Below are 10371 nucleotides of genomic sequence, written 5' to 3'. Positions count from 1 at the left end.
TGCATTGTTATGAAGGGTACCATCACCTACAGTATGGCTCAGTGCATTCATGTGAAAGTATGGCAGGATTGTGTATTTTGTCACCCATACACTCACCTACGACCTTGTGTGCTTAAAAGTGGACAAACAAAACATTGCACTCAACAGTGCTACTACTGGGGAAAAAGTCCATTAGGAACCTTTAACCTTTGTTAAAGTGCTTTGAGTTTCTGAACATAACTTAAAGAGCATTAATTGTACGAGAAAGAAAAAGAACATTGTCAGAAGTAATGCAGAAACTTAGAACATCTTGTGACTTTGCACATGTCTTCATTGCAAATGTCCTGATCAAATCTTTATTGGGGCATATTTACAATTATTTTTAAACCTGTGTGCTGTGACGAAATATGAACACAATATCCAGGAGACACGGTTAAGCACAGAGCACACTGCTACAAAAGATGGAAATATTTGTGAGCTGAGATTGCCATACTATAAAAAAAAAAAAAGCACAGCCGCAGAAAATTAGTTTACATATATTATTGTTCTACAAATATATCCAACGAGAGTATGATGTAGCAAGCTGTAATCTGATTTGTCTTGTCTGTCACGATTGAACACATTTCTCTTAGTTATTTGTGAGAGGAAACGCTCAAATGCCGCAACATCCTGTAAAGCAAATCTCCTAGGTGGTTGAGTAGTTTCGTTCGCTCACGGAGCAGATGTGGCCCTGGGGCGGTGGTTAGTGTTATCTGACTGTTAAAAATTAGGTGTGATGGGTGTGGAGTTATGGAAGCTTTGGCACAGTGTGGAATTCTACACTCTCTGAGATGAATTAACACCTTTGTTGTGCGTGTCAGTCGAGTTATCAGGTGCTGCCGCAGATCTTTCCACACACAGAATGAAGATAAATAAGAGCTAAGATACAAAAGGCTCTGCTTTTGTTGACAGTGAAATGTTTTTAAAATCCTTGACATCTTTTGTCTGTCTCAATTTAACACATGTATGCAGTGGTGGAAAGTTGCTAAAGTAGGTTTGAGTATTTCCATTTTACGTTCTGCTTCTGTACTGTAGTAATACTTCTTCTTTTTTAAAGAAATTGGTATCGGTTCTTGTTTTCTTTTCCATTTATCATCTCACAACCAAGCATCCAAACTACGGCCCGGGGGCCAAATGATGACCATTTTAAATCGGCCCACAGCAAATTAAAAAAGTATAATGACTTAAAGGTGGGGTAGGTAAGTTTAAGAAACCGGCTCGAGATACACTTTTTGTTATATTCCATGGAATGCTCTTAACATCCCGATAGCAATGAATATCTTAAGTGCTTTGACAAAAAATCCATAAAAAAATTTCATCTGTGGAAGCCGTAGCGCTGTAAAAAGCACGACCAATCATTTTAGCCGGCCCGGCTAAAATAACTGGATGGCCTACCTGCCTGTCAGCTTTCCATCTGTGCACAAACTTATCTCGTGCCCTCATTGGTCATGTGCGCGTCCGTGTGTGTTGGAGGAGGGGCTCTGTTCTGTCAAATTCGAGCGCACTCGAGCTGGTTTCTCCAAAATTACCTACCCCACCTTTAAGTCTAATAAACTTCTGCTTGTCTTATATTGTACTTCTTGAATATATATGTTCAAATATATAACACAGTATTCATGTGTTAATAAGCCCAATTTTCAAATAAATTGAGTCAATTAAAGTTGAAAACATGTTCTAATGTAAATAAATCTAAGTTGATAAGAAAAAAGCACAATAACAAATGAACATAAGAGCCTTGAAATATACCCTTGATATTTCCTCTTATTATAAGCAATCTGAAGAATCGGTTTTAAGGAATGAGCTGCTAACAAAATTAATTTAACCCTCTGGAGAGCTGTGATTTAGGCAGTTTTTTTCTAACAGCATTTTCAAGTATCAAGAATAATTGACCTACATTGGATTGATTTTTCCAACTTACAACTGAACTTATGAGGCAATATACCTCACCTCTAGTGAGTGGCCCTGCCCGTCGTATATTTTCTGTATGTGGCCCTCTGGGAAAAAAGTTTGGACACCCCTGACCTAGACCCCTTGGACGTACTACCTATTGTTATTTTTAAAGGAGTCAAAATGAGGTCAACCTCCACCTTCTTTGAGTTGCTTCATAGTTCTACTCCTGTACGTGAGTACGTTTTTTTAAATAAGTTTGTATAGAATAAACCGATGGTTACCAAACTTTTAGTCTTGTGATCCTTTGCGAAAAAGCAGTGTCTATACAGTATAAGGCTACATCTCATGCTTACACAACTGTTCGATGCTGTTAGACATTAAGACAATAGTCCAAATAAGTCCTTCATGATGAGAAACATTTTCGTATTTTCTCATCCATTTATCATAGAAAACCACTTTCTAAAACACAAATGCTTTAATAATAACAACCGATAATATGATATGTGATAATAAATCACTATAAGTTCATTTTATTGATCAAAGTTATATATTTACAAGGTGTATGATTTTGAATGTAGTATCTTTACATTGTTGTATTTTGGTAATTTGTAAAATATCTAAATACTTCTTTCACCTCATGCGTGTATGGTTCAGGTTTCACCACCTGAATCGTACAAATGCTCTCCTTTTAATTAATTATGTGTCATCATTTCCATCAATATTTCACTATTCCAACCCCCTATTAAACAACACTGAGATTTAAACCTGAGAAAAAAGGATTCAGATATCTATGACATCCAATATTTCAACAGCTTTGGCCTTAATATACCAGTGTTACCACAAATCACTTCAAAGTCAGCTCGCTGTAGGTGGAACTCACCTCATCATGGGCCCACTTGCAGATAAATGCGGAGGCTGCATACAGTAGGTAATGATCTGTCGTGTTTTTATAAGGGTGCAAGCTCTCGTTTTTGGTGTCCTCATCAAAGACTTATCTTCCAGGCATTTGGGAAAGTTCATCTTGGAAAGCTCTCTGCTCTCAGATTCTTATATTCTCATGCTTATCATCAGCACATTATGAACAATTTGTCCCACTGCTTGAGGACCTGGTTGGATTTATGTCCGGGGACTTTTATGTAGTGTTCTTATCTCTAATTCTACACTATCATTTGCATCTGGCATGATACCATTCCCTCCTTTTATTGTCTTCCCTGCCCTAGCCTTTAAATCTAACCCATGTACAGATGTGACGCTTATCAAATAGAATATATATATGCAAACATTTACATTTCTCTATTTAAATACAAACGTAAGAGCTGTTATCTGAGTCATTATCAGCTGAGAAAATGGTGGCTATGCATTTGCCTTGAACACATAAGAAGCAGCCCATGATGTGTGCATTTGAATATCATGTCAGCAGTGTCAATACTACTTTCTTTCCTCTTTAGAATATAAAAGAGCTAAAAAAGACCTCTTCACTTTTATTTAGTAACTTTCTAAGTGATACATTCACATTTAAAAGTTATATGCCTTAAATCTGTATATACTTTATATATTTAGCACAAACAAATTAGTCACTAATTATGTTCAACCTTTTCTGATCTCTAATTATATGGATTACTTGGCTGAATGCACTTCATGCATCACAAAAGCAAAGGGAAATGTGTATCTGCCTTTTCTATACTGTGTAATTACCTAATTATACAATAAGCCAAATTACAAGTCATACTAATAATGTGTTTGGTCACTTGAAAATCATTTCATCCAGGGTGGCAAATTACTGTTGTTTCAAATCACCCAACTGAACAAGGGCTCTTCTTCTTCCACTGTGTCAAATCAGCAAAGTCTGTCCGTGGAGAGTTGAAGATCTGAAAAGAAACCTAAGACGAGCGTGAACTTTCATGTTATAGTCTTAAATAATTCTCTTTGATAGAAACAGAGCATAACAAACAGGCTTGGGTCTTTACATAGCTTTTTGTTTTCTTTTGTTCTTCAAAGTACTGATTTATATGTGAACTTAAATAAAGTAAGACAGTGATAGTGCATTAAAACCCTGGTAGAAAAGTCACCTGTTATTAAGGCACTTCACTTCTTACTGTGATTCATTTCTGGTGTTTTTTATCTTTGAAGTGCTTCAAACAAATATGTGCTGCAAATCGTTGTTCTGATAAACAAATACTAGTCTAAAACTATTTTATATAAATACCCACTTGTATTTAGAGCATAAGTCAAATTAGAAAGGGTAGAGGCAAACCATCCACAACAGGAAGAAGATAATTGGCAAACTCTTATACCTCTTAAAATAAAAATACATATCATATCCGGTACCTACTGTACAAGAAACGGGAGTGCTGATTACATATTCAACAATTTAATAAAAAAAGTATACATTGAATAAAATATGTTAGAAGGTAAATACAATAATGGAATGAAAAAAATACAAGTATAATATACAAGTGTCCTTTATAAACTAGTATATACTCTCACGTGGTAACTCTGTGTATTGGCAGTTGCAATGGACAGGGAGAAGTAACTTTTGGTGAGCTCAAATTCAGTTTACTGTGAAATCCAAAAGGCACATGTTTACACAGCCAGCTGGTCTGTGATGGCTTTTTACCAGAGTATACCAGAGGGACGAGAGGTAGAAAAGATTTAATTGGCTAGCAAAACTTTTTCATGGTTTCTCAATTTCCACTTTCAGGGAGTGAGCACTAATTCAAAAGTTGTTGAGCATATACTCCATGTCCACGTCTAACAACCGGATTTAATTTGTATAAACACGGTGAGCCTCGAGAGTGTCAGTTTAACATCCTGGGACAGTCTTCTCGTTAGAAATAATACTTTATGAGTAGGGCAACAAAGGAAAATATATTTTACATTCAGACACCTCTCCTATTGGAGCTTCAAGGTAGAAAACTGCAGACAACTCAGAGCTTGAACAAATTATGCATGCTTTGTTTCACTGTGGCACGCTGCTAGTCTTGCTGGCTTTCGCTTCCATGTAAAAGCTATTGTCTCACCCTAAATGAAGTGTCATGTGTAAATACAATACAAATGGAAACTAAAGTGGTAAAATATGAATTCAGGTCCCTCAGCAGCTCAGGCTGAAAGAGTCCGAAGGATTTTTCTTAGTTCAGAGTCATGGCATAAAGTATAGAGAGTGTGATCAATCCAACAAAGGACTTACATTTCTCCATGAAATCATTCTCCCACTGATCACTGCTAATCAAGGCACAATCTGATGCAGTAACACACGAAGAATATGTGAATGTGACCCTCCAGCGTGAAAGACAGTCAGATGATTTAATTCAGCAATCACCAACCAGCTCAAATACCTGATTAGGTCCATTCTGTGTGTGCTCATGTAAAAATCAAACGTCCTGTAAGAAGGGGTTTATATGCACTACTTCTCTCATTCAAGATACAAATCCCCATTATTTCTCTGGTTTATCACCAGCCGGTAAGAGTGATTAAACCCACCTTTGATTGCTTGCAAACATTGTCTCATCAGCTCATAGAGGCAGCCCTGTTGACTCTTTAGTTATAATGGCCACAGGCAATAGCCAATCAAACCCGGCCTTTATTGGCTGTTGCTAGGAAACCAAACTTTCCATATGTGAATCATCCTGGACATGATGAGATTTGTGCAGGCTTGACACTTGTATGCATTGCATCATTCCACACACTATGCACTTCAAAAAATACTTGGGATGCATAAGAGTGGGAAATCTAATGAAAAAAGTTGAACAGGCGGATGGAGGGAGCGCAGACAGCAGCTTGGAAGGAGATTGGGAGCTTGCAGGAGGGCTGATATTGAATGCTCTCATACACTGCTGATGAGAAACGACATGTTTTCTCTGGTCAACAGGAACTTATATTGTGGCGGTAATCTCCTTTTTCAAGTCTCTGCTGGGATGTTTTACCATCAAAGCCCTGCATGTGACAGACACATCTCTTTAACAAATGTTTGAAAGCATGCCGTCCATCATTAGCCTAAATCAGTGTCCTTAAAATATCCCTGCAGTTTTGGTAAACACATGTATCCACTTTCATTTCCTATATGCTGAGGGAGACAAATTAGCATAATAATATTCTTACATGTTTGTGTGTACGGATTCACTTCCTAGAACAACAGGGATGCTACCTGTTTTTAACTTTTGTTTTGCATTAACAGAGTCTGTTATTGTGCATAGTTCCAGCTCAAGTTTGAAAAAAAGAACGTTGTATAAATTATGTTAGATTATTAAGAGACAACATGAAATAATATAAAAGATGTACTTTTTTATAAAGCTGAATAAGGAACTTGTGTTATTAAAGTACACATGTACTGTGAAAAAATAACCCAGCTAATAAACTAATAGCCTCTAAATAAATACCTATTTCAGTTTGCACGCCTCCTTGCATATGTACCAAGTCACTTGACATTTTACATTTTTTTCTTGATACATTTATTCTGTAGTTTATCTCATTGTGCATTCAGTGCCCACTTTCTTCTGTGTTTCTGAGTCTGAATGTTGTATATAAATCGTTAAACACAGAAAAGTGGTCTCCCCCATAGGCTAACTAATAAACCTCATAGTCTTCTTCAATGTAAACCAGTTGGACAACATTTTTTTTAACCTTTTAACAACCAAATTGTATGTTAATCCTACCTGCAGAGGGTAAATTCAGTTTATGAGACTAACAGTACCACACACCAAATACATACAAACATACTAACAAAAACGCAGTTATCACAGGAAAAAACTGGTAACTTCATCTGAATCCTCCTGTATTTTAAAGAAACTGTATATTGTGCTCTATATAATAAAAAAATCCACATTATAGAACTTCAGCCTTTGGCAGCTGAACTGTGCAGGAGGCGTCTAATGAAGCAACCTGCTGTGAACCAGGTAACGTTACATTTTCCAGCTGGGAGAAACATGTTAACTGGAATTAGCGTTCATTCTGGAATATTATTGGCTCATTAAGCATTAATAGACCTCTCAGATCAGTATTTACACTGAACCAGTTTCCACGTTCTAGTTGGAGTACATGTGAGCTGTATTGGGTTTAGTCACACAGGCGTCTTCTGACATCAACATAATCATTACCAGGTAGTCCAAGGAAATGCAGACAAGTGACGGAAGATACATTCCTGCTAAGTTGTCAAAACATGTAAAATAACACGATGAGCCCGGGGGGAAGGGTGGGTGCAAAATAAGCATTAGCAATGGTGTAATTGCTTGTAAATGGTCCAAAACATTTAATGATGTGGGAGTGAAATGCATGCTGGCACATATGATAATCCCCTTGTAATGAGAATTCACTAGATATCATGGCTTTGTTCATGCCCCAGCATCTCTGAGAGCGCTTAGTCACCCCAACACTAACAATGAGCCATAGAGTAGGAGATGGCATGGAATACAAGTGAGAGAAAAGTGAAATTACACATAAAATGAACTCATTTGTTAATAAAGGGGGAAGAAAATTGACATGTCCATTATTTCTCTGCTTTCGAATGATTAAATCTAGTCAATGTGTTTAATACTTTCATGTTTCCAGGAGTGTGTCGTGAGGGAGTGACAAGAATCAGCTTGGAGCAATTTTAGCTGCTAAAGATTAGGATGCAGACAAACTAAGCCTCCCAAATCCAAAGCCCAAGGTGCCAAAGGAACAAAATAAAGAATGAGAAGCACAGATAAATATGTCACAAAACCCGGATGTTTAGGGTTTGGATTTTCATCTAAGATCAAGTTCACAACGGCTTAGAGAGAAAGATTGCTATCACAACTCTCTGGTGGAAAAAGTATTAAAACCTTAATGAAAAAGTTGCAATACATCAAAAATACATATGAAGGTCCTGCATTTAAAACCATAGAAGGACAGTAGTTGTATCAAATTATATATATCTGATTCTGCTGAAAAATGTCCCCGATTATAAATGACATTTTATCAATACATTTTATTTTATTTTATTTTAGTTCAGGATGTTGCTATTTTAAAAGATTTGAAACCATCTGAGCAATTTAGAGGTAAATCACTCTTTGGTCAAACAACAAACAACTTAGATTTCTGAAACATGATAATGAGTTCCAGATTAGCCAAAAAATCGGGAAGTACAGTTTCGATCTTTAACAATACAATACATGTTTTTTTTAATTACTCAGGTAAAGTACATCAAAATGTAACGTCAGTACAATGCTTGATTTGTATGTTGTTATGTTCCATCACTGTCACTTTTACAGATGCTAATAAAGTGTAAAACATATGACTGCTCAAATTCTTTGGAAAAAGTTATTTTAGAATTTAAGTGAATAACTCATGCAACTTAAAATGTCCTCAAGCCCATCTACATAATAGTCTTGTATTCATTTGAATATGAATTTGAAATGGGATTCATTATAGAAAAGCAGAAGAATAATGGCAGGCTGAGAAAGAGGATAACGAATTCTTATAAATGTAGCAGATGAACAGAAAAGAGTCTATGGGGTCTTTAAACAGCTACAGTTAAAATTGAAAGATATGAACTGCCTACTCAATTTCTGTATAATTAATACAATTAAACCAACCAAAATGTTTCATGTAAAATAAAATGAGAAAAAAAAATATCCATCAAGTCCTATCCTGAATTTCATTTCATTTCAAACCTTTATTTATCCAGGTTGTATCCCATTGAGATCATTGACCTCTTTTTCAAGGGAGACCTGCTCAATGTGAATGTGTTGGAGGCTGACCTGTACATAAATGCACTAAGGCCTAAAGCTCAATATTCACATATACATATGTAATTTCACTTGCATGTCTGTTCAAAGAAGATAACGAGTCCATCTCTAAAAGAAACCTTTCTTAATGTTGTGTTTAGCTTTCTTTACCCAGATTGATTGTTGTAGAGAATACTTTACAATAATCTGGCTCAAAATGTTGAATATGTGTGTTGTCTCAAAATACTCTTTGTGTCATTAAACCTCGAAACTCAGCTACAACATGTGGAATTAGGACAGTTTAATTAAATTCCCTGAAATAGAGGATATGACTGTTGTAGCCATGTCTTAAACATAACATAGTTTTGCCTAATAAAAACGCTGATTATGAATCACCCTGAGTAATTTTAATCGGTCTATTTCTGCTTAGTGCACTTACTTTGACATCAGCACAATTATTATATTGTGGAGGAAATCTCCTCCATGTTTTACCATCAAAGCCCTGCATGTGACAGAAAAATCTCTTTAACAAATGTTTGAAAGCATGCCATCCATCATTCGCCTAAATCAGTGTCCTTAAAATATCCCTGCAGTTTTGGTAGACACATGTATCCACTTTAATTTCCTCAATGCTGAGTTAAACTTTATAGCATACTAACAGTCTTACATGTTTGTGTACTGAGTCACGTCAAAAACAGGGATGCTAGTGCATAGTTTCAGCTCTAGTGTGGAAAATGGAAGGCTATGTTATGTTATCCAGCGTTTGTTTGACTGCACTATTTCTGCTTACTGCACTTAATTCTGCTTAATGCATTCAGGGCCGGTTTTTGGCATAGGCGGTCACCTAGGGCGCCAGATCTGGGGGGGCGCTGCGCTGGTAGCTCTAGGAGGGGAAAAACATTTTTGACCGTTGGTGCTCATCCTAATTTTCGGTAAAACAGTAAACCAAAAATATCGTTTAGAACTGGAGAGATAAAAAAAATGCATTACTAAATAAATGTATAGGTAAAATAAGATATGAATGAACAACAAAAATAAAATAAGTTACATTTATTTGTTATTGGCTATGGTAGGTTATTGGTTATGTTCACATACTTATTTGATTATTAAAATGTAAACCGATCTTTTTCATATGGGTGTTTAGAGTTGTACCCCCAGATCTAGTCTCTAGTAATTGTGTGCTCAAAGTGCACCAGATTGAAGCGTTTGAGGCATACCCCCCTAGAGGAGGTGATGTCCACCCCCCAATTCAAACATGTTCATACAATACTGAATACATTTGAAGCCTTTTTGATGTATATAACCTATGTCAATAAGTTTCAGTTTTTGTAGTGTATTTGTCTTTTGTAGAGATTTTTCATTTAGTCTTTATATATTCTATAGGGGGGGGGGGCAGCTAAAATCTCGCCTAGGGCATCACATTGTCTAGAACCGGCCCTGCTTTACTTCTGCTTACTTCACTTACTTTGACAGCAGCACAAAAACGAAACCATCTTAAATGTTTCGCTATTTCGCCCATAGGGGGATGCGAAAAAACGTCAACAAACAGCACGTGTCGGCCTCCCGCTTGCCGTAGTTGGCTCCGCCATTGTTTGACAGTTTACGTCGTTGCTAACAACAGGCTCTCCTGGATACCTCACGCACTCAACAACAACAGCAAAAAAAGAAACGTGCTCGGGTCGTGTGGATTTTAGGACAACTTCCAGCAGTACAGCGAGCACGAAAGAAGACAAACGTTGCAACCAGGTACTTTTATACTTCCTATTAGCTTTACTCTTTC

At 36.7% G+C, this 10371-nt stretch overlaps 1 protein-coding gene across 2 annotated transcripts in view; it reads left to right on the top strand.

Moving 5' to 3' along the window:
- The first annotated feature begins 10120 nt into the window (after positions 1-10120).
- Positions 10121-10371, top strand: part of enox2 (ecto-NOX disulfide-thiol exchanger 2) — a 173512-nt gene continuing 173261 nt past the window's right edge. For both annotated transcript variants that reach the window (XM_034138189.1, XM_034138166.1), the window contains exon 1: positions 10121-10337. The gene's annotated coding sequence lies outside the window, so the exon portion shown is untranslated. The remainder of the gene's footprint in view (positions 10338-10371) is intronic.

This window comes from Trematomus bernacchii, unplaced genomic scaffold (assembly GCF_902827165.1).
Source record: "Trematomus bernacchii unplaced genomic scaffold, fTreBer1.1, whole genome shotgun sequence".
NCBI classification, from domain to species: domain Eukaryota; kingdom Metazoa; phylum Chordata; class Actinopteri; order Perciformes; family Nototheniidae; genus Trematomus; species Trematomus bernacchii.
This window is presented reverse-complemented; position numbering and strand designations above follow the sequence as displayed.